The following is a 22,585-nucleotide window of genomic DNA, read 5'->3' on the forward strand; positions in this document are numbered from 1 at the left end:
GAACATCTGAAAACAATTTTACTTAAAACCATTTATATCTATATCCTTCTTATAAAATTTTCTTATTTTCTAAGGATACCAGTACTCTAAATTGAACACTGCTAACCTAGTATAAATTAAATGCTTGTTTGTGAAATCAATACATGATTGTGAAATGAATAAGTATATGAATGAAAATTAATATTTTTAAGCTTATTTAGTTATGAGCAAGTTATTCAGTTTATAATTTAATGTTTTTTACAATAATGCATAATTTTTGACAATCGTTATATTCAAAAAGCCTAAATTACAAAATATATTTTCAAAGGCATGCTTTTGTGAACACCGGAATTAATAATTAATGAAGTTGTAATAATGTTACATTTGGCAGACAGAGTTAAATTAATTTTAATTTGGAGTTTGTTTCTTCTTATGTAAACAAAATATTTTTCTAGAACCTCAAACATTTACTAGGCCTGTGAAAAGCTTATATTCCTGAAGCACTACACCTTTTGTGACTAATGGATAAAATAGTTCCATTCCTGCCTTACATCCATTGAGAAAGAAAAAGGAGACATTGAAAATAAGTAAGGGCTTCAACTTTAAAACTTTTGTTGAGCTGATTGTGATCATGGACAGGTTTACAATAGGAACTGAAGTTTCTTTTACCTAAAATAAGCTACCAGCCTAAGACTGGAGTCCCACCATTAGAGATTCAGTATAGCAGACCTTTTTTTGAAAATCCTTATAATAAAACTTTGTATTTGTAGGCAAACGTGATATATGTGAAAGGTATTGAACTTCCAACTTGAAGATCCTACTTTGTTTTTATAATCAGATATGTTTTTCCTGGGCAAGGTAAAAGGGTCAGGCTGAGACTTGTTAGAGCCCTATGTGTGGGCCAAAGGCACAAGGGCCTGAATCGAAATAATGAAGAGCTCGGAGGAGGGATGTATGATACATTAAAGATAAGATTACCAATTTTGCCTGTGGCTGGCCAAGTGCTTTTTCAGCTACTTAGATTGTCTATATCAGTATAATCGAAGTGATTTGCCATGTGCTAGAGCCATAAATGGGAACAGAGAGCAGATGTCTTGGCACACAGACCATGTTTTTTTGACAAGAGGCCTCCACAAGTAGTGTCTCCAAGTAGCTTTGGAAAGCTGTCTATTCAAAATTTAACAATTGGAAAGGTCTTCCTCACACACTACCTTTTTCCAGTCATTAACACCCTAGATTGTCATGCTTCCTTGATTTCCAGGTGCACCTTTCTTGCCAATCCTAACTTGAGGCAGACCTCACCACTTATAGTCAGTATTCTTTCTTCTAGTTCATTGAACAAGCTGCCAAAAGCCACGAAGGAGTGGTTCTTTTTGGCTCCACAACAAACCCATATTACTCAGCTTTAACGGGGGCATCATTCATGCTCTCCCTTATGTAGTTGGCTCTGTACTTCCTTTCTGCAGCACCTGCGCTCAACCATTTTGACTTTTCTCAAGTCCTACACTTATCTTACCATCTTCATTAGTGACCAATATCTTCATCTCGTCCCTCTGAGATCACATAGCTTTTGGCACATAGTATTGTTATAGCATTTAATCATTTTGCATTATTTCATCTATTTTACCCTTGAGAAACTGGATATAAAAAGGGCAAGTAATCTGTGGCCATGCCACCCTGAACAAGCCTGATCCCATCTGATCTCGGAAGCTAAGCAGGGTTGGGCCTGGTTAGTACTTGGATGGGAGACCACCTAGGAAGACCAGGTGTTGTAGACCAGGTGTTATTTTATAAAAAATAAAAAAATAAGAGATTGTAAGCTGACAAGGTCCTTGCAATCTGTGAGGTCTATCAAGGGTTGCCTCGCCTAAAAAATAAGGCAAGTGAATAGTCCAAGGTCACACAGCTGATAAGAGGCAGAGTCAGATTTAGGGGTTAGGTTTCTAAATCCAAATTTGCCTCTTTCTATTTCATCAAAGCTCTATTATAAGGAAAAGCAATTTTCCATAATAAAAACAACTCCAGAAACTCAAGGTGAAAAGCAAATCTTCAGAACATGGACTAACAACCCAATAGTTTAGAACTATGACCACTACCTTTCTTTTTCCTCTTTGCGTCACTAAATTAAAATGATCTGGCAATTATATTTGTTCACAAAGATGAACTGCATTCCTTCAGTGGTTAAAAACACTTTCTCTTGGGTTGAATTGAAATAGAATCGGAGTTTCTCAAAGACTTCACAAACTACAGTTTTTTGTTCTTTTTTATGCTTATTGTGTTACATGCATTTGGCTTCTGTTTATTTTCCATTGGTGTTTGGGGAAGTCTGACATAGTTACACTCTCTCACTTGCAAGGGCTAATGCAATATACAGTCCTGGGGTTGGTAGCCTCTAACAATCCCTATCTCCTAGCATTCTCACTGTGTATAATCTCCTTCCTGTGAATAAGGGCTAGACTAATTGATTCACCTCTCACAAATATAAATATGTAGTAGTGATAGAATGTTGCTTTCAATATTGTTATAAAAAGACTGTGGCTCTCATCTTGGGAGCCTTCTCTGAGAGCCTGCTCACGCATGCCCTCTTCCCTCTCTCACTAAAGCTTACCAATAGCCCAGTAAGCTTAGAAGCAGATTCTTCCCCTGAAATTTTCTTTCTCTTTTAGTCTTCCTCCTCAAATAAATAGTGATTTTCTTAAGGACATAAATAATGGCATATTTACCTCTTTCTCCTTCGCACAGTCTAATGTTTTTTTCTGACACATATTAAGTATTATATCATGATGTTTGAATCAATGATGCATCTCATATGCTTCAGTCAGGATACATTTATTGAGTAAACTACTCTTTGGTATCATTTCTCTTATAAAATTTAATCAGGGCATTTGTAAGCCACCACTTACAAATCAATATCTTTCTGGGACAACATAAATAAAATGATACACAAATGCACAGGTTATTGTTTCTCCAAATAATCTATTTGTGGAAATTGCATAAGACAAAAGTTAAAAAAAAACCCAAGCCATCACCTTAAACTATCATTAAACCTGCATAAAAGTGTGTTTCTTACACTAATATCATTAATAAGTAAGACCAAATGGTTTATAAACCCCCAGATGGCATGATTAAAAATCTGATATAAAGAATACCATAAAAGACTTTAGTTTATTTAATTTAACAAAAAAGATCTTTGACTTAATCGATATCTTTTGTGTTGTATATTTTTAATTTTAACAATTAACATGGCACAGGGAATTTTTATGCTAATTTTATAGTTTCTTGGTTGAGCCCTAACACCATTATCTGCTTTAATGAATAATTCATTCCCTGTTGAAAATCTAACTATATCATTTTTACTGAATGTGAATGAAACTTTGAAGTGCAATTTAAGTTGAAAGAATTTAAGATTGTAGAGAATTCCCATAAACCATCAAAAAGTGCTGTGCTGGCGATATTACCTAGCACTCAAGTGTAATCGCTTTACAGAAAGCTCATGTGAGAGTCTAAACTTTGTTTCTTTTGTGAAAAATATTGATGGGATTCATTTCTTCCTGCATTTCCACACTGTGCAGTGACTACTTCTACCTCTAAATATCTAAAACAATATGCTCTTTGTTTTCAGCTGCTGATTGAGAACCTAGATAGTCACTGTAAAGAAAGCCTACATTTGCTCTCCCATTGCCATGTTTGCCATGGAGAGAAGTCTTTTCTAGTAAAGAATCCCAACACTGTAATGGCTTAAATATATCAACAAAGATTTATAAGTGGAATTAATAGATTCTTAGTCCATTGCATCCTAAAATCTCAATAAATGAAATAGTGGTGACCCACTCTTAGGAGAGAAGCTAGTCAATGTAACTATCTCTAAGTCCATAAGACTTTGTCATCAATCAGAGTATCTGCCCTTCCTGGTTCTATAATTAGGGATGGGCACATACGGGGATAAACATTTTCCTTAGAATTGGATACTGGCTGGTCATCATGGCTTACATGGCAAAACATCTTAAAACTGGGGCAACATTAGGTTTATACCTTGTCATGTGAGCAAACAGGAAACTTAGCAACATTCCATAATCAAACAAGCCATGAAAAAGTAATAGAATAAATGTATTTATTCCAAGAAATGATACACTATTTCCTTATGTTCAAAATGAATCTTGTAATCATGTACTTTCCTTTATTGCTTTAGCCAAGAGGAAGTTCACATTAAATTTATAGCACAACTTTAACAGGTGGGGCTACAAATGTCATGCGCTGAAACACTGATTCTAATAAACAGTTTTTATTAATCAGATTTATTAGATAACTGTACTAAAAAGCATCTCAACCAGCACCCCTAAAAGACATACATACACATTCACCTTCTTAACTAAATCTCAGTCTGACTCTCTTGCTATATCCATTCTCCAAAAGTCTCAATCACAAAGGTGTCTGGATGAAGCACATCCATGGCAGAACAGTGACAAGAATTGAAGGAAAAGAAAATAGTAGGAGAGTCCTCTCTTCATCTAAATCTTTAAACACTCGTTTACAAACTGTTGTCTAAGTGGAGAGAAAATACACTTGCAAGCAAATTGACCCTTTCAAGACTGAATCTTCAAAAACCTCAGATGTGGACAAAAGACTGGGATGCTCCAAATGGCTGGTGGGCTCTCTTTATCATTGAGGGAGACTACGTAGCTGGTTTTAGTGAGCAACCGGTGTTTTAGCCAAGTGATACTTGTTTTTAAGATCTCCTAGCAGAACTAACCTAAAGTTCTTAGGCTGCATTGGACAGGAAAGATGATATTTAATGTGATCTTATTCTTTGAGATATGGTGATGCTGATGCCAATCATGGTTGACTTTGGGTTCCCTCCTTTTCTTTCAGTGAACATTATGAGTTTTATATAGATTAGACTCCTCATCCAGATTTTTATTTTTAACACTTTATGAATAAGAGTCAGAGGAGCTTTAAAATCATCACCTGTCCCATGGGCTTTCAGACTCTCATTCTTTCCTAAAGCATTCTTAGTTACAAATTTAAAGGATGAGTTTGGGGATAGGTAAAGAAATATTTAATTAAAATCTATGGCAATATCACCAAGACGATAAAAATCTTTCGAATTTCCTTTTGTGCAGATGAAAAAAATATGCAGCCCTTCCATTTCTCTTAGATGTTATTTTCAAGATAAAAGCACTGAATTTCCAAACACTTCTATTGTCAGCTCTCTGGCATGTAACCCTATCTCTCGGAAAATAAGAAAGTCAGAAATGTGCATAGATGCTCCTTAGCTTGAATCTGTGGCCGTGGCACCACACCTTCTCTCTTAAATGGCATTTTATAAAACCAGGTTTTGCCTCGTTTGTATTCTCTACGCATCTCTCCCTTTTTGTCTACCTTAGGTCTTTTAAATTTAGCTTCAAGAAAAGTGCCGTATTATGGAATCAAGTCCCCTTATCTTTTTTCCCCCAAAAGAATTGTGCGCAATATTTATTTCTCTTCTGTTGCAATTTAAGACACACAGGAAAATGTGTTGAATACCATCACTCCAGCTCTCATCTCTCTATCAAGATATACACATTTTTATATAGTATATAATGAAGAGAAGCTATACATTTCTTTATTTTCTGCATAGCCTATCAGAATTTAGATGTCTAAAACTAAGGAAGTATTGTAATACTCAGCAGGGTAAATAGTTTTTTGTTTCACAGGGTGAATAATAAATAGAATTCCATATTAAAAACAAATATATTTACTACATAACTCACTGCTGTGAGAGTTATAAAACACGTACAAATTTATGATGTTCACAGTCGGTATTCAATAACCATTTAACGTATGAGGGGTAAATGAATAAGAATGGTAAAATTGTAAAGAATCCTCATTTACTCAAAGTAGTACATCAAGTAGACTGCTTAAAATAAAGATATTATTAATTTTTCCCCTATTTTTTTTCCACAAGTAAAAATTTGGATTGAATGCCTGTGGCCTTTTACTCAGGAAAACTTGGGTAAATTTATGATGACCTGCCATTAAATTTCATGAGTTGTTTTTTTTTTTCCCTGCAAAGATTACTGGTCTCATGAATTGAAAAAAAAAAAAAAATCAAATGGTCAGACAAATGATTTTTAAAAGAAATTTTCAGGCAAAATTAGCTACCAAGGATATAAATTCATTGATCTAGTTTAGTTGTTGAATTTATATATTAAATGGAATTGGTTAATTTTCAAAAAATTTATTCAAGAATTATTTATTTTTTAAACTGTCTGAGGAATTTAAAGTATGAAAAATATTCTTCACTGCTCCTCTGATATACTTTGAAATGATGCTTGATAATTGATAATAGAAAAAATAGTAGAGAAGAAAGAAGAATTAAATATATTGATTTCAAAGACATAAATTAGAATCACAATATAAAAACAAAACTTCTGTTTTCAACTTCAGTCACATTTAAGAAGGCTTTTAGCACCCAGAATTATCAGTGACTGTATGAAGCATATAAATCCTTCAAGAATTAAAAAATTGGAGAAACAAGTCATAAAAGGACTTTTTTGAGGTAGATAGTGCTTTTGTCATCTGTAAGAACAGTATAGAAATTACTAGAATCTTTCTAAGAAAAGCAGTAGCATTTAAGCTTTGCAGGTTTCACCCAACACAGTTTTAAAAAATGAAAAAGTGAGAAATAGTGTTTTGGATATTTTTTAGAAACATAATTTAGATGATATGTGACACAACTACAGTTAATGAGCCTTATTTAGATATAATTCTCTGGAAGTTTTTAAATGACCTTTCTGTTCAGCATTAGTCCTGAAATACTTTCAGGAATTGTTGGATGGGTTCCATTTTTAAGCACTTCTCTTTAATAGTAATTTTTAAAGAATTTCATAAAAACTGTTGAAGAAAATAAATTTATGTATTTAAAGTCAATTGATCTTTGACAAGGATGCCAAGGATACAAAATGAGTATCCCCTCAATAAATGGTATTACAAAAACTGGATACCTACATGCAAAAGAATGAAATTAGACCCTTATCTCATATCATATATAAAAAGTGACTCAAAATGGGTTAAACACTTACATGTAAGACCTGAAGCCATAAAAATACTAAAAGACAATACACGGAAAAAGCTTCTTGATACTGGTCTTGGCAAAGATTTTTTTGGATCTGACATCAAAAGCACGAGTAACAATAACAAAAATAGACAAGTATGATTACATCGAACTAAAAAGCTTCTGCACAGAAATAGAAACAACCAACAGAATGAAAAGGCAACATATGGAATGGGAAAAAACTTTTACAAACTGTATATCTAATAAGAGGTTAATATCCAAAATATATAAGGAACTCATATAACTCAATAGCAGAAAACAAATAGTTCAATTAAAAAATTGGCAAAGGACATGAAAAGATATTTTTCCAAAGAAGATATACAAATGGCCAACATGCACATAAAAATATGCTCAATCATCAGTGATAACAAGTGTTGACAAGGATGTAGAGAAACGGGAATCCATATGCAATGTTGATGGGCATGTACGTTGGTACTGACATTGTGTAAAATAGTATGGAGGTTCCTCAAAAATAGAACTACCATATATTCCAACAATTCCACTTGTGGGTATATATCCAAAGGATATGGAAACAACCTAACAAATGAATAGATAAAGAAAATGTGAGCTATCTATACCTATATAGGTATACTTACATACATACAAAATACAGTACTATTCAACCATAAAAAAGGAAATCTTGACATTTATGACAATTTGGTTGTACCTGGAGGGCATTATGCTAAGTGAAATAAGCCAAACACAGAAAGACAAATACTGCATGTTCTCACTTGTATGTGGAATCTAAAATAGTCAAACTCATAGAAGCAGAGAGTAGAATAGTGGTTGCCAGAGGCCAGGGGCAGAGTAACATGGGGTAATGTTGGTCAAAGAATAGAAAGTTTCAGTTATTCAAGATGTATAAGGTCTGGATATATACATAACTACACACACACACACACACATATATAGTTAGCAGTACTGTATTGTATACTTGAAATTTTCTAGGAAATAGATCTTAAGTGTTCTCACCACAGCTCCAACCCCCCCAAAAGAATATTGTAATTATATGAGGTCAAGGATATACTAATTAGCTTGATTGTGGTGATCATTTCATAATATACAGATATCAAAACATCATTTGTACACCTTAAAAAAGAATAGGCTAATACTCTGAAGAAATTATATTCTAATTATCCAATATAATTGTGAAATCTAATTATAAATATAATTCATAAAATAAATTTAATGAAATCTAAATTATAAAATAACAAAGTTATAAATACATTTTTGTTTTGGAGTTGAACTCCAGTTATTCATCCCCAGACACTGATTAATTGTTTAGCCAAGAGTAGTCTCTGCCCTGGTTTTCTTTTACTATCTCTTTTCTTGTTGGCATAGGTCTTTCATCTTCTACAGGTAGTTCTTCATCTGTCTCACACCAGTCTGTGTCAGAATGGTAATTTCCTCATAATTGAGTTCATTGGCACATTTCAGAACTATCTCATTTTTCTATAATTGTTTAAAGATGTTGCTTTATTTGCTGTTTTAAAACAAATAATCTAAATAACAAAAAAATGAGGTAAGAACCTAAGATTTTATTTCTCTCACACCCTCTTAGCTGCCTGTAACTGCTTTAGAGGGTTTCTGTTATTACATCATCAAACAGTGAATGGGGCTGGGGGTGTTTCTGTAGACTGTTCCAGACATTCTCCTAGCATTTCTACTTTGATTACTTTATGATCTAGAACATTCTGTTTATATGTTTTTGGTCCACTTATGCATGGGTTATCTGGACTTCTGCTTCTGTGTAGTTCTATTTGGAGAAGAAAAAGAAGGACAATAAGCATTTCATATATCCTCAAAGGACAGAGGGACACATTGCTTTCAGATTGTTTAAAAACTTTATTCAAAATAATATTAGTTTAGATATTTAAAATAAACAGAACACCCTGCCAACCTTTTGATAATGCTCTATCTAGAATGCCACTTTCCTTTGCTATAGTTTTTGCTATTGGACCTATCCTTTAAAATTAATTATGACTCAGAGTTTCTCCAGGTCATCTATTATGGTTTCTTCAGTAAACTCTAGTCTCCTTTCTCCTAAATTATGTAGCACTTATTTACACTACACAACCTAGTATGTTTGTACAGTCTGGTCATTTTTCTCTATTTGTTTCTTAAGGTTTTTTTTCACAAAAACACATTCACAAGTTACTTGAAGGATAGAATCCTGTCTTATACCCGTTTACACATTTTAATTACATATCTAACTCAGTGTGGTACAAACAGTAGCACTCAATAAACAATTTCTGAGCTTATAAGCATTTTTTGACAGATGATCTAGTATTAGCAAAATTCAGCCTTTGGCTGATGGATACTCAAAGTGACAAACTAAAAATGATTCCGTCGATTATCTTTTCTAACCATAGAGGTACTACCAGAACAGAACCACAGATGGGAAGGTCTGCCTTTCTATACCTTTTGTACATTTAATTTGCCATTACTGAACTTATGCTTACTTCTTAAATATAGTCTTCAAAAAAAGTCACTTTCAAATTATTAGAAACAGGTTGTCTCTCTAGAGGGGAAACTGAATAATTACTAGGGAGAGTCAGAGAACATGCCGTAGGTGAAGAGTCAGTTTAAAGTTGAACTTATGGTCCTGAATGACTTGCAATATTTGTGTAAAAAAGGAGACCTGTAAAAGTGGAAAGAGATACTAAACCATGAACTAACTGGATGTGGTAAAATTTAATATCGTTGCCTCAGACTTTGGGCTTACCTAAGGTAGCAGGGCTCCACAACAACTTATCATCATAAATGACAGTCTGATTAAATCATTAGGGGTTGCAAGACAGGACATCATCTAACATTCTCTCCAGTGCCACAGTGAGATCATGATGTTGAGAAGATATTTAAATTTTTTTTATCACGTGTGTAGAGAAATGGGAAATTCTTTCAGTGATCTCTCTCAAATTAGGATATGGCTTGAAGTCATAAAGAATAAAGTATGAGTATTTTTAGAGCATAAAAGGAGAGAGAATACCTAGAACTGATGTCTATCTAGATCCACAAAGCTGGCACCAGTCAACTAAATTTCTATTACAACAATTGAAGCTAAAGAGCCACCTTTCTTTTTTCTACTTTTATTTCTTCTTTGATCTTATGTGTCACTTCTGGATATTTGTTTTGACACTGTGGTCTTTATAATTTGGGTTTACATTTGACATGAAAGCTTTTGGCCTGAAGATGGCCCCTCTATGCTTTGAGTTAAAGTTAACCCCAGATCTTCACATTTTGTATGACCTCATCCAGGCTGTGTGACCTCAGTTGAGAGTAACCCAAAATTAGAGAGCTTCAAGCAGGTGCTTCTATTACCCTTGAAGGTAGGGAAAAATTAACACCTAAGAATTTGATCTAGATGAAAAACAAGAATTTTGGCCACATGTCATGGTTAAAGCAAGAAAATAGAAGTCACTTTGAGATTAAGCAATGTGAGTACCCATGAAGCAGACAAAGTTTGCTATCTCAGATGAAGGAAGAAGACCCAGCAGCAAAGGAGACTAACCTTTTAGGAAGACAGATGAACAAACTCACAATTTTAAAATTGAAAAAGAAACCATCAATCAGAACAAGGAGATTCATAATAAGAATAAAAACTAAAAAGGAGTACTGATGCCGTAAAACTCCATACTTAAGATATTCTACTTGAAGGACCAGACAATAGAGAGAAGTTAATGGTAACATACTAGTAGAACTACGATTCCTATCAAAGTCACTGGCAAGTGATCCCTTCTAATCATTGCTCTTATCCCATGTTGTAATCTGTGGTGATTTATTGATCGGTGACTCCCCACAACCAAAAGGTGAGTTACTCAAGGACAGGCAACATGCCTCCACTTTCAGCTCCAATTCCACAGTCAATCAAGAGGCAAATATGCTACTTTTTCAGAGACCAAATTGGCTAATCAGTGGTGGACTCATTTTACAACTCTGTTACTATATTTTGTATTCCTCATAGTGCCTACTGCAGTGATACTCACAATAGATTCTAAGTGATCGCTGAGCAAAAAACATGATTACTGAATACATGAAGTTATCATGTTTTAAACTGTCATAATTATCTTTGATAAACAGTTTTGAATTGGCCTGAACTGAAACACACACACACACACACACACACACACACACACACACACACACACACACACGTGCACACACACACTTGGGAGATGAGATTTTTCTCTTTATTTCTTGGCTTCTGTGTTTACTTTCATCTGTCAGCATCTGGTCAAATGATGAAATAACTGCTCATAGGTTCAGTTAAATGTGGACGGGATTATAGAAGTACACTGTGTCCAATTTGGGACACGGAGCACAAGAAAGAGTATGGTCAGTGAGGTTGCAATATTTTAATGCTGAAGTAATTTTTGGGCCTAAACATTTGCTTCTGTTCCAAGTGCCCCAAGCACCTTCTCATTAACAATGGTAGAATCTACAGTAGATTAATGGGGAATCAAGGAGAATTGATCAGAGAGGATCTCAGGGTAATCCTGATGCTTTACTCTTATTAAGTCAAGGAACCCTAGTGAGCTGTACCTGATAAAGTTCTGGATTCTCTTAGAAGAGAGTGTTTTTGCATGTAAACATTAAGCCAATGCCGTGTGTCCATGAACAATGGACTTAATTACAACTATTTTAGCCAGTAGTGACAGGCTAAAGGAATTCTAGGAGAGACAAGAACTAAGTCTAACTGGATTTATTTAGGAATACAATACAATTAAGTAAGTATCATTCACAATGATAGGAATTAAGTATGACTTAGAAGAAATTTAATAAACAAAGTAGAATATACAGTACCCATGAGATAATTTTTAAAAATCTTTTGGAATACTAGAGAAAATTGTACTAACAGTTCAATCAACTAGAGAAGCTTTTCTGTTGTATACAAATTTAAACTGGTTTTCCCCAGACAGAAAATGAGTCCTTCCTAATAATAGTTGAATTTAAGTCTACTGACCAAGATTTGTACAGATCTAGAAAAGATTGCAGAAAACACCATATTAGGCAGCAAAGAAAATAGACTCGTGAATTTATATTTCTCTGAGGGACTTATTATCCTTTTTCTGGGATATAAGTAATCCCTCTATTTGAAGATGACTTTTTAATGTTTTTAAATTCAGTATCATCAAAAATATATTTTTGTGTGGGTAGTAATATGAATTCAGCTCAGTTCAACAAACATCATTGAACTCTTCCTTATACAAAGTTTTTTTTATGTGGAAGGGTAGTATAGACACACACAAGTATATGTCATTTTAAGACTACATTTTTTTGAGTGTTGTCATGGACCTGAAGCAAGAAAACATCTGTTTTATCAATACATGCATTTTTATGCTCACTATTTAATTGGTTTAATTATGTGCATGCTTCTGGGGATGAATTTGAACTGTAAAAAAATGGGCATCTATTTATTAAATAGTTCATTGGTAAATTGAGAGCCATAGTTTTTTCTAAAGTAATTTCAAAGTTAAAAGTTAAATATATGGCTCTAAATGATATTAAATTTTCAGAAAAATGGAAAATAAGTTAAAGTTGGAAAAAAGATTTATTTGGAAATGTTTTATTCGGAAAGGTACTATTTTTACAATTAGTGGAGAGATTATTGAAACTGGCATGTCACCCTTAATTTTGTTCAAAATAAGTGAGATAACATTCCATATATTTATAAAAATAAGAACATGTGAGATTTAAAGCATTAAGTTTATTAGAAGTCACTTATACAAAGGATTTGACACATTAAATATAAGTATATGGCAATAAACTATCTGAAAGTTACTTATAATTTGAAGTTTGACAAATGAGTTTAACCTGACTTGCCTTAAATAATTGAATTTTGTACTTCATATCTAATTAGTGTGAGCTTCTTACAGATATACTTTCTGTAAATAAAAATTGATTGAATTTAAATTTTTATAAGGAAAAATTAAATGTAAATAAGGTTGAAGAAATTCTAATTGGAAATTTTCATTGTTCTCGAATTCATTTGTTTGAAGATATCAATTACAAGAGCAGAAATTATCATGAATTGGGCTATTTTTATTTGATCTTATTTTATTCTAATTAATGAGAAGGAGCTACATACCTTTTAAAAGGTAATAAGCCTGCAATAATGTACTCCTCTCCTCTGGCTTTGAATGCAATCATTGTGGATTATAAATTTGAAAAATAAATACATAAAGCATCAGCCCATGAGAAAAAGGCAAGGACATGTGTAACACGAAAACAGTTATGCTTATGGGAAAATGTTTAAATTTGGACAATATATGTGTTTGGCTGCTTTGTTTAAATTCAAAAAATAAATGGAGCTTTTTACTGGCACCATAATTTTAATAAGAGTGAAGATATCTGAGAGTAAATTTAACAGCAATGAGACTAAAACCATCAGTGCAAAAAAGGTGGAGTTTGAAGTTACTCACGTTCTTTCTGGGTAGTTACCAAGGAGCTTTGATAGATTCTTTGAATTGTTCTGTTCTTAAGTTCAGTAAGCTTTTACAATTGTATATGCCTGTGTAACCACCACCAAAACACTCTGAAAAGTTCCCTCTTGTCCCTTTCTAGTCACCTTCCCACATCCCGCTGGGGCCAGTGCATTCTAACTTTTACCATGTATTATTATGCCTGTTCTAGGACCTCATGTAAATGAATCGTATAATATGAATTCTTTTGTGTCTATTTATGTGGCTTCTTTCAACACGACTTTTGTGATTCATCCATGTTGAGTACATGAGTAATTATTTTTTCTGAATATACCATAATTGGTTTATCTATATTCTGTTTATGAATATTTGGGTTGTTTTTAAGTTTTGGCTATTATAAATAAGGTTGCTATGAATATTCTTGTGCAAGTTTTTCTGCGAACATATGTTTTCATTTCTCTTGGGAGAATACCTAGGAGTGGAATGCTGGGTCATTGAGTAAATATATTTTTACCTCTATAAAAAACTACTGAACAATCTGTTTGCCTATTTATTGGGTACTTTGTTAGTAATGTTTTCGTGATTTTAAAAAGTAGTTTAAAAGCAATTTACCTTACTACAACAATTCTATATAATGGCCCCCTAAGGATGTTCACATCTTAATCCCTAGAATGTATAAATATGGTATGTTAAATGGCAAAGAGGAATTCAGGTTACAGATAGAATTAAGGCTGCTAATCAGTTGACCTTGAGATGGGAAGATGATTCTGGATTATCTGGATGGGCCCAATATAATCACAAGAGTCCTTATAAGTGAAAGAGGAAGGGAGAGAGAAGAGGGAGAACCAGAGAGATGGCAGGAGAAAAACTCACCCACAAACTTGCTGGTTTTGAAGACAGAAATGCAGCTACAAGCCAAAACAGGCCCACAACTTCTAGACTTCTAGAAGACGACTTCTAGCTAGAAGAAGCAAGGAAATGAATCATTTTCTAGAGCTGCCCTAGAACTTCCAGTAGGAACACAGCCTTGCCCACACTGTGATTTTATCCTGAGACCAACAGAACTGTAATATAGTAAAGTTGTGTTGTTTAAGCCATTAAGTCTGTGATAATTTGTAACAGCAGCAATAGGAAACTAATATACCTGCAATAAGATCAAATCTATTAAAAACATGATGTCGAAGCTTCAGATTGAAATTAAGGACCCCAAATTGTGATTTCGTAATGTTCTGGTGTGTTTAGATTGATCCACATGTTTACCATTTTGCCATACCATATTTACAGTATAAATTTTACTTTATCCAAAGGATATTCTATATGTCTCTTGATAGGAAAAAAAAAATTTTTTTCAATTTTGGCCTTATTGTTGAAAATTAGTTTGGTGAATTTAGAATTCTAACTTGACAGTTATTCTCTCTTAGCATATTGAAAATATCATTCCATTTCTTTTTCTGACTTCCAATAATGCTGTGGAGATACCAGCTATCAATAGTTTTCTTTTAGAGATAACTGATATTTTCACATCGGCTGCTTATAGGATTTTCCCATCTGTGTTTGATGTTCTTCATTTTTTCTATTATGTATCTAAGTGAGAATTTTTTAAATTTAGTTTATCATACATGGGAATTTTTGCACTTCTTGAATGTGATATTGGTGTTTCTTTTTGTTTCTTTTTCTTTTCTTTTAATGCCTACAGCACCCAGTCTTCCTAGGTGGTCTCTCATCCAAGTACTAACCAGGCCCGACCCTGCTTAGGTTCTGAGATCAAACGAGATCAGGCACATTCAGGGTGGCATGGCCATAGACAGTATTGGTGTTTCTGATCCATACAAGAAACATCTCAGCCATTCTCTTTTTGAATATTGCCTTTCTTTCTTCCTTTCTTTATCCCTCCCTCTTTTCCTTCCTCTCTCTATCCCTCCTCTGTCCCCTCTCTCTCTCTCTTCCTTCCCCTCCCTCCGCCGTTATCAGGCTGGTATTCTGGTTACACACGTATTGAAACTCTTCATTCTACCATCTGTATATCTTAACTTTCTTTTGTATTCATACTTTCTTCTTTTTCTCTCTCATCCTAGTTTGAGAGACTTTCCCTAGGACCGAACTTTGAAAGGGCTTTTATAGCCTCTATGTTACAGGAAAATCAAATATGCTAGGGCTTCATTTTTTGAGCCTCAAAAGATGCTTTTCTTTCAAGGCTCTCATTTCAGTTTTGGGCTTTAAGGGCCTCATTTGGAAGTTGTAAGATGAACATTGGCTTCTTTTGACACTCATGCTTACAATCGAAATTTTTCTTGAGACCTATACTTCTAATGAAACAGAGGGAGTGTTATACACAAAAGTACAAGAATGGGAGGCAAAAGAAAACTTCAGAATTTTATACGTTATTTCTCTTTTATCCAGTTCATTCATTCATTCATTGATATGTATGTATTGAATATTTCTTATGTTCTAAGCTCTGCCAGGTACTAGAGATAAACTAGGTATTATATCTTGTTTTGTGAAACTTAACAATCATTGGGGGAAGTGAGAAACTAGATAATAAAGCAATATCTATTGATTTTTTTTCCTCTATTACAAATGAGAACTTAGGTTAGTGAATGTGCTGATTGTTCCTTGGCCTTCTGTTTAATGGGGTGTGTGTTTTTGCACCCCCTGCCTTTGCTTTTGCAGTATATTATTATTATTATTATTTTAAAAAGCACTAGAATTGAACTGTCCGAATGCAAATGTCAACTCTGATAATAAACAACTGTGTAACTTTGGACAGTTTATGTTATACCTCCGAGAGTCTGATTCCTCATTTATATAATAAGTCAATAATGGTACATTCCTTAAAAGGTTATTAGAATAAAATGAGTTAACATCCCTAAAAGTACTTAATAAATATCATCATGTATTGCTTTTGTCCATTTAAACAAGGACCTCTCTCCCATAGTCCAAAGATGTTGGACTACTTTAAGATGTTGTTTCTCCTTGCTAAATGTTGTGCATAGTTTTATTTATGATTTACTAATTATTAGTATTTTCTTGGAGAGAAATCAGTAAGTCTTTAACATTGCACTTCCATTGTTTTAGGCCCCTGATATCATGTGACAGTATGGGTATCCATTAGAATTAAAGTATTAACAAACTTTAATAAAAAATAGAAATGAGACAAAAATAAAGGACCAAATCTGAAGGATCATTCTACATTCTTTTCTACAGCATACTCTATATAACCAAAGGAAAAAAAATAAATATATATTATCTGCAGAAATTGGCTAAGAGCAATTAAGGTTAAGTGTCATTATAATTGTTTTTAATAGAGGGGAAGGGAGAAGGAACAGCTGAAGAAATTAATTGTAGTTTTAACATAACACAGGAAAAGAAGAACATAAATGTTACATCTACAACCCAGAAAACTGAGTTTTTGCTCAGTAATGTGCAAACTTAGAAAAATTACCCTAGACAATTGGAAGCAACTATTCTAGTAATTTTGTCCAATTTTGACAGTTAGCATTAATTGCTAATGCTAACTGCCTTTCATGACAAAATCTAGGACTCAACCCTTCTCTTAAGTATATTTTTTTAGTTTTCCATTTATTTATTTGGTAATTTATTCATTAAGCTATGTTATTTATATTAATTTTCAAGCCTAAGGTAAGTTCTTTATCCAGGCCCATTGATCTAAAAAAATATATATATTTTTTTTTATCTAGGCCCCAAGACATATTTCAGCTTCAAATTGAAATATGCATCCTTATATAGGTGCTCAAAGAAATGTGACAAATCTGTGAGAAGATTAGTAAAATATAATTTTGCCTTTTCATTTATATTTTAACTTAAAGAAGAATATTTTTCTTTTTAGTATTCTCTTTCCAACTCTGAAAATTACAAAGAAAACACAATAAATATATTCACATTTGCAGCTAGATCCTTTGGGATTGAGAGATAAAGGAGAAAACCCATTGGTTATAGTAACACAGTAAAATATCTTTTCTGTATGGTCAACTGTTTTTTTTTCTTTCTTTATTTTCTTTTTCCTCTTGCCCTCTTTAATTATATATATAATGACCTACAGATTTTCTGTGGATAAGGTCAGATAATCACGTGTTTAGCTGGGAGGAAACTATCATCTATTGATTTTTTGATAGACATTTCCAAATACAGTAAGTCATTTATTTCATCTTTATAACATCTTTTCAATATAAAGACTATTATATCTGATTTTCTAGGTAAAAAAACTAAAGCCCAATGGGATAAACTGGACTGCCAAAGCATAAGGAATTCAAATGTTAATTCTTACCACCCGATCGCTCTTTTGTACTCTGAAGCCTTTTTTTCTTCCCATTTTTAATGTACTTAATTTTTAAGAGACGTTTTGGATTCACAGCAACATTGAGTGGAAGGTATAGAGAATTCCTGCCAACACACATGCATAACCTCCCCCATTATCAACATCCTCATCAGAGTAGTATATTTGTTATAATTTAAGATCTACACTGAAACATCATAATCATTCAAAGTCCACAGTTTACATTACAATTCCCTCTTGGCGTTGCACATTATATGATTTTGAACAAATTTATAATGACAACATGTATCCACCATTATTGTATCATACAGAGTGCTTTCACTGTATGTGAAAATCCTCTGTGCTCTTCCTATTCATCCCTCTCTCTCTCCTAACCCCTGACAACCACTGATATTTTTACTGTCTCCATAATTTGTTTTTCTCTAGAATGTCATATAGTTGGAGTCATATTGTATATAGCCTTTTCATATTGTTTTTTATTTAGTAATACATTTTAAGCTTCCTCCTTGTACTTTAATGTCTTGATATCTGATTTATTTTAGTGCTGAATTATATTTCATTGTCTGGATGTACCACAGTTTATCCATTTACCTATCGTAGGACATTTTTGTTGCTTCCAAGTTTGGGCAATTAGAAATAAAACTGCTATAAATATTCATGTGCAGGCTTTTGTGTCAATGTGAATTTTCAGCTCCTTTGGGTAAATACCAAAGAGCATGGTTGCTGGATTGTATGGTAAAGTATGTTTAGTTTTGTGAGAAACTCTCAATGTTTTCCAAAGTGGCTGTACCATTTTTCATTCCCACCAGCAATGAATGAGAGTTCTTGTTGTTCCACATTTTGTCCTCATTTAGTGTTGTCAATGTTCTAGATTTTGGCCATTTTTGAAGGTTGGCTTTTGTGTTCTAAAATTTAAACTGTGAAGATTATGAAGATGTATACCAGATATCCAATTAAAACACTGATTCCTCAGATGGTCCTATTTTCTTAAATTGTCAGCCTTACAGGTTGATGGCAGAAAACTATAAAGCCAACCATCTACACCTTGCTTTATTACCTTGGAAGCATTTCTTTGAGAGAGCTCAGTGAATGAATGATGCATATTTTTACTACTGTAGTATACCTCTTTGTGTCAGTTTGGGTTTTTACAGAATTTGTCAAGAAAGATTAGATGTACATGAGAGTTATTGGAAAAAACACCTGTAAAGAATAAAGAAAGAAGGAGCATGAAAAGGCTAGGAGAACCTTCAGAGAATGATCAGGTCTGACATCTGTGAAAGATGATAAAAAAGGTAAAAGGATTAGGTAGGAGAAGCTTCAGATGGCAATGTTTTTCTGGGAAAGCCTCAAGCAGGCCAATGGGGTGTTCTAGATTGAGTCACCTGTTAAAGGAGTCCTGCATAGGGCTCAATCCCATTGCCTCTGCTATGCTCTGTCGCTGACAGTGAGCAGCCCAGTAGGAGTGCGGCCTCAGTGTGAATGCTACAGTAGAGCTAAGCTAGAGCAGGAGAGGCTGCCAACCAGTATGCCCTCTAGCAGGAACTTGAAGGGAGATCTGGGTAGCACATCCAGGCCTGCCAAGCTCTTTATTTCCCTCCCTTTTCCAGTGGATTTCTTACCTTTCTATTCATAAAATTTTACTTGTCTATTTCTATACAGTCATTTACATTCATATATAATATACTCCCGAAACAAACACAAAAATTTTGTTTTAAGTTTAAAAAGACTAACTGTAATGAAGGGTTATGACTTCAGAGAACTTAGATTAGTATAATGATTTTATAAAATCCTTCTTCCTTTATACAAAATACTCAAAACTATATTTTCAGCCTTTGTACATGTTCTTTTATTTTGTCTCTTATCTTCACAACCAGTCACACTCTGCCACTTTATGTGGATTTAGTCTGATGAAAGTTAAAGACTCACCATTTCAGTACGGCTCTGATGATTTTCGTCTTTATTTCAATTTTATCATTTTTGTTGTTTTTGTTTAGGGATTACATTCCTTGTCTTCATTTTGAGCATTCTAATTTTTAAATTTCCTATTCTCATAAAATTATATGGGTGAAAAGTAGTAAAATATTTAAATAATTGCAAAAACTGCTCTACCAAGAAAATTAGTGTTATACCCAAGTTTAACTTTCGGATGGTGGTCAGCACCACCATGAGATTCTTAAAATGCTTGTCAATGATTGATAAACAAAAAGTTTATATTTAGAACATGAAATGGCATTCAGGAACATTTTGAACATCATTTATCTGTCTTTGGTATGCGTACCTTAGAAGCCGAGGCAGAGATATGATTCTTATGTAAATGATTTATTTAGAGGGTGCTCTTAGGGGAAGCCTCAAAGGAAGTGAGGAAAATAGGATAGGGCAGAGGAGAAGCTAAGTAAAAGATAAGATTTCATGTGAAATCATCTGACGTTAGCCTAATACCTCAAGGACTGTTAAAAGATAAGTGTTTGCACTGTAGAGTCTGCCAGCCTTGTGGCCACAAGGTGATGAAGCTTTGGTTACCACCACCTCCCATCTACTCACATACTCATACCACTCAGTCGTTAGTTACAGGCTGTCTCTGGGAGAAGCAGATCTAATCACCTAAAGATGATCTTCCAGAGAAAGTTGCAGGTGTGATCTGTTAGCAGCAAAACCTAGACTAGCAATAAAATGGATGTGATGAGTGTGGGTGTGGGATGCACCAAGAATGTCTGCCCAAAGATGTTCCTCTTGGGAGAGTCACTCCCAGAAAGCATTCCTGTTTTGAAGTTGACTGCTGTTTGATTTCAGAAACAGAGAAATAGTACCAGGCCAAATATCTCTGCTCATTACTTCATGCATGTCCTCGTTAACTCCTAGGCACTTAATTCCTGGTGCCTTCAATCCGAAAGTTTTCAGTTGTCTGTTTTGGCCAGCTATGCAGTTACTCTGTATTTTCAGTCATCCATTTCATGTCACACACACATACCACATCTGGGGCAAATGAACAGTATTATGTGAACATTCATTTCATCCGTAAGATTGTTTAAGTTACCACACCAGATTCTGAGTGATTTACAAAGCAAGGAGAAGAGTCTCAAGTTACTAATTTGAGATTAAGTATGATTTTAGTATTTCTATTATGTTTCCTGGGAGAAGCATGTAAATTTACAACATTCGCATATCTACCTGTCTCAACTGCCTGAGTGAAAGATCTTCTACCTAGGCAGTTACCCAGCATGGAGATCAAGGACAGAGAAAGTGTAGAGAAAAGTGTGTAAGGCTTTTGCCTTTTGACTGGATTTTCCATTTTACATCGGGAGAGCAAAACATGGTAGAATCAATGGCTTTGGTCATAAGTTAAAAGTAAATGTTTTAGATAACATAGTGTCCCTGAATCACCAGTTGTATCTTTCTGTTTCTTTTCATTTAACACTTTAAATTTAAACGGGTTATGTGAAAATATTATTAAATGATTTTTAGCCAGAAAACTTCAATTTCAACTTTCCCCAAGTGGTATATTCAGGCGCTGCTTCCCTCATAAGCTCTTTATGTGGCAAAAGAAGACTAGTTTTAGGACCTAGTCAGTGACAAAGTAAATTGATCTATTACATACCCCCTGAGGGAAATTCCTACAGGGCTGTCTTGCTCTGGGCTGCATAAGTGTCTCATTTGTACCTAAAAACAAGAAGTGTCATTTTTTCCCTATTCAAGATGTCACCAGCCCAATTTTCTTTTGCTAAGGATCACAGTTATTAGTCTCTGAAGATGCTAGCACTTGAGGCTGTGTCTGAGGTGATTAAAATGCCTCAGCACTGTGAGGATTGGTGCCCTTCCATCACTTCTTGTCTCCAGCTGCTTCCCTGTGTGACTCTCTTTCTATCTCTCATTATGATCCATCATTATCCATTTTAAGATTTATGTAAGTCATGTGAATCAAGGAAAATTGAGAACCTTAGGAAAATATATTTCTACAGACATGCACCACTGGTAAAGTGGTGACCCGATCCCATTCATATCTCTAATTTTATAAGTATGCTTATTTTGCCCTTCCAGTTCCTTCTGTTCCCATTAATGCTTGCCTGCTTTTACTCGCTCACTCACACACACACACTCTCTCTGTCTCTCTCACACACACACTCACATGTGCATGCTCAAACACAAACATGCACATAGCATCCATTGGTCTAGATGACCTGTAAGGGATTCATGCCAGCTGAGGTTTTGGTTTTAATACCATTATAATCATAGCACTGCAAAGGTACTTTGACACCTGGTAACTAGCTGGATTTGTATAACGTATAGCTTCCTGGCTAACCCCAATATACACTGTCTTTGTTCCATACAACTGAACCCAAAGAGCTTTATAGTTTCAGGGAGACTATGGTCTCATGTATCCCAGCACTTCTAAGAAGTCCCACATCATAAACATCTAGAAATGGGACCCACAAAGATATAATCCAAGAAAAGTATCTGGATTTTCAGTATCTCCTTTACTCTGAATTCAGTCAAGAATGAGATAGAGGATAGAGAAAAGAAAGAATTATGAGTATGATGGGTTTTTGAAGTCCCCTCTTCATTCTGGTGGATTTTAATTATTTAAGACCACCTCTTTGGGGTAGTCTACATCACAGGTAAATAGCTCAGTCACCAACCTTAATGGAAGTGATAACATAAATTCATGGGGTTCAATTCTGCAACATGTGAGGAAAGGTCAGTGAGTGACCAAATACTAGCAACTGAAGAGCCTATTGTATTAAAAAAAAAAAAAAAAAAAAAAAGGTATATCCAGAAACATAGTTAGAGAGGTATGGTTAC

The 22,585-nt window shown here is 34.2% G+C and overlaps 1 non-coding gene and 1 pseudogene across 1 annotated transcript; one reads left to right on the top strand and one right to left on the bottom strand.

Annotated features, from left to right (window-relative positions):
- The first annotated feature begins 1,638 nt into the window (after positions 1-1,638).
- Positions 1,639-1,757, top strand: LOC112469658. Its single transcript, XR_003042717.1, has one exon. It is a non-coding gene; the product is annotated as a 5S ribosomal RNA (ribosomal RNA).
- A 13,424-nt stretch (positions 1,758-15,181) lies between these two features.
- LOC112469628 lies at positions 15,182-15,300 on the bottom strand (annotated as a pseudogene).
- Between the last annotated feature and the right edge of the window lie 7,285 nt (positions 15,301-22,585).

This window comes from Pteropus alecto, unplaced genomic scaffold (assembly GCF_000325575.1).
Source record: "Pteropus alecto unplaced genomic scaffold, ASM32557v1 scaffold86, whole genome shotgun sequence".
NCBI classification, from domain to species: domain Eukaryota; kingdom Metazoa; phylum Chordata; class Mammalia; order Chiroptera; family Pteropodidae; genus Pteropus; species Pteropus alecto.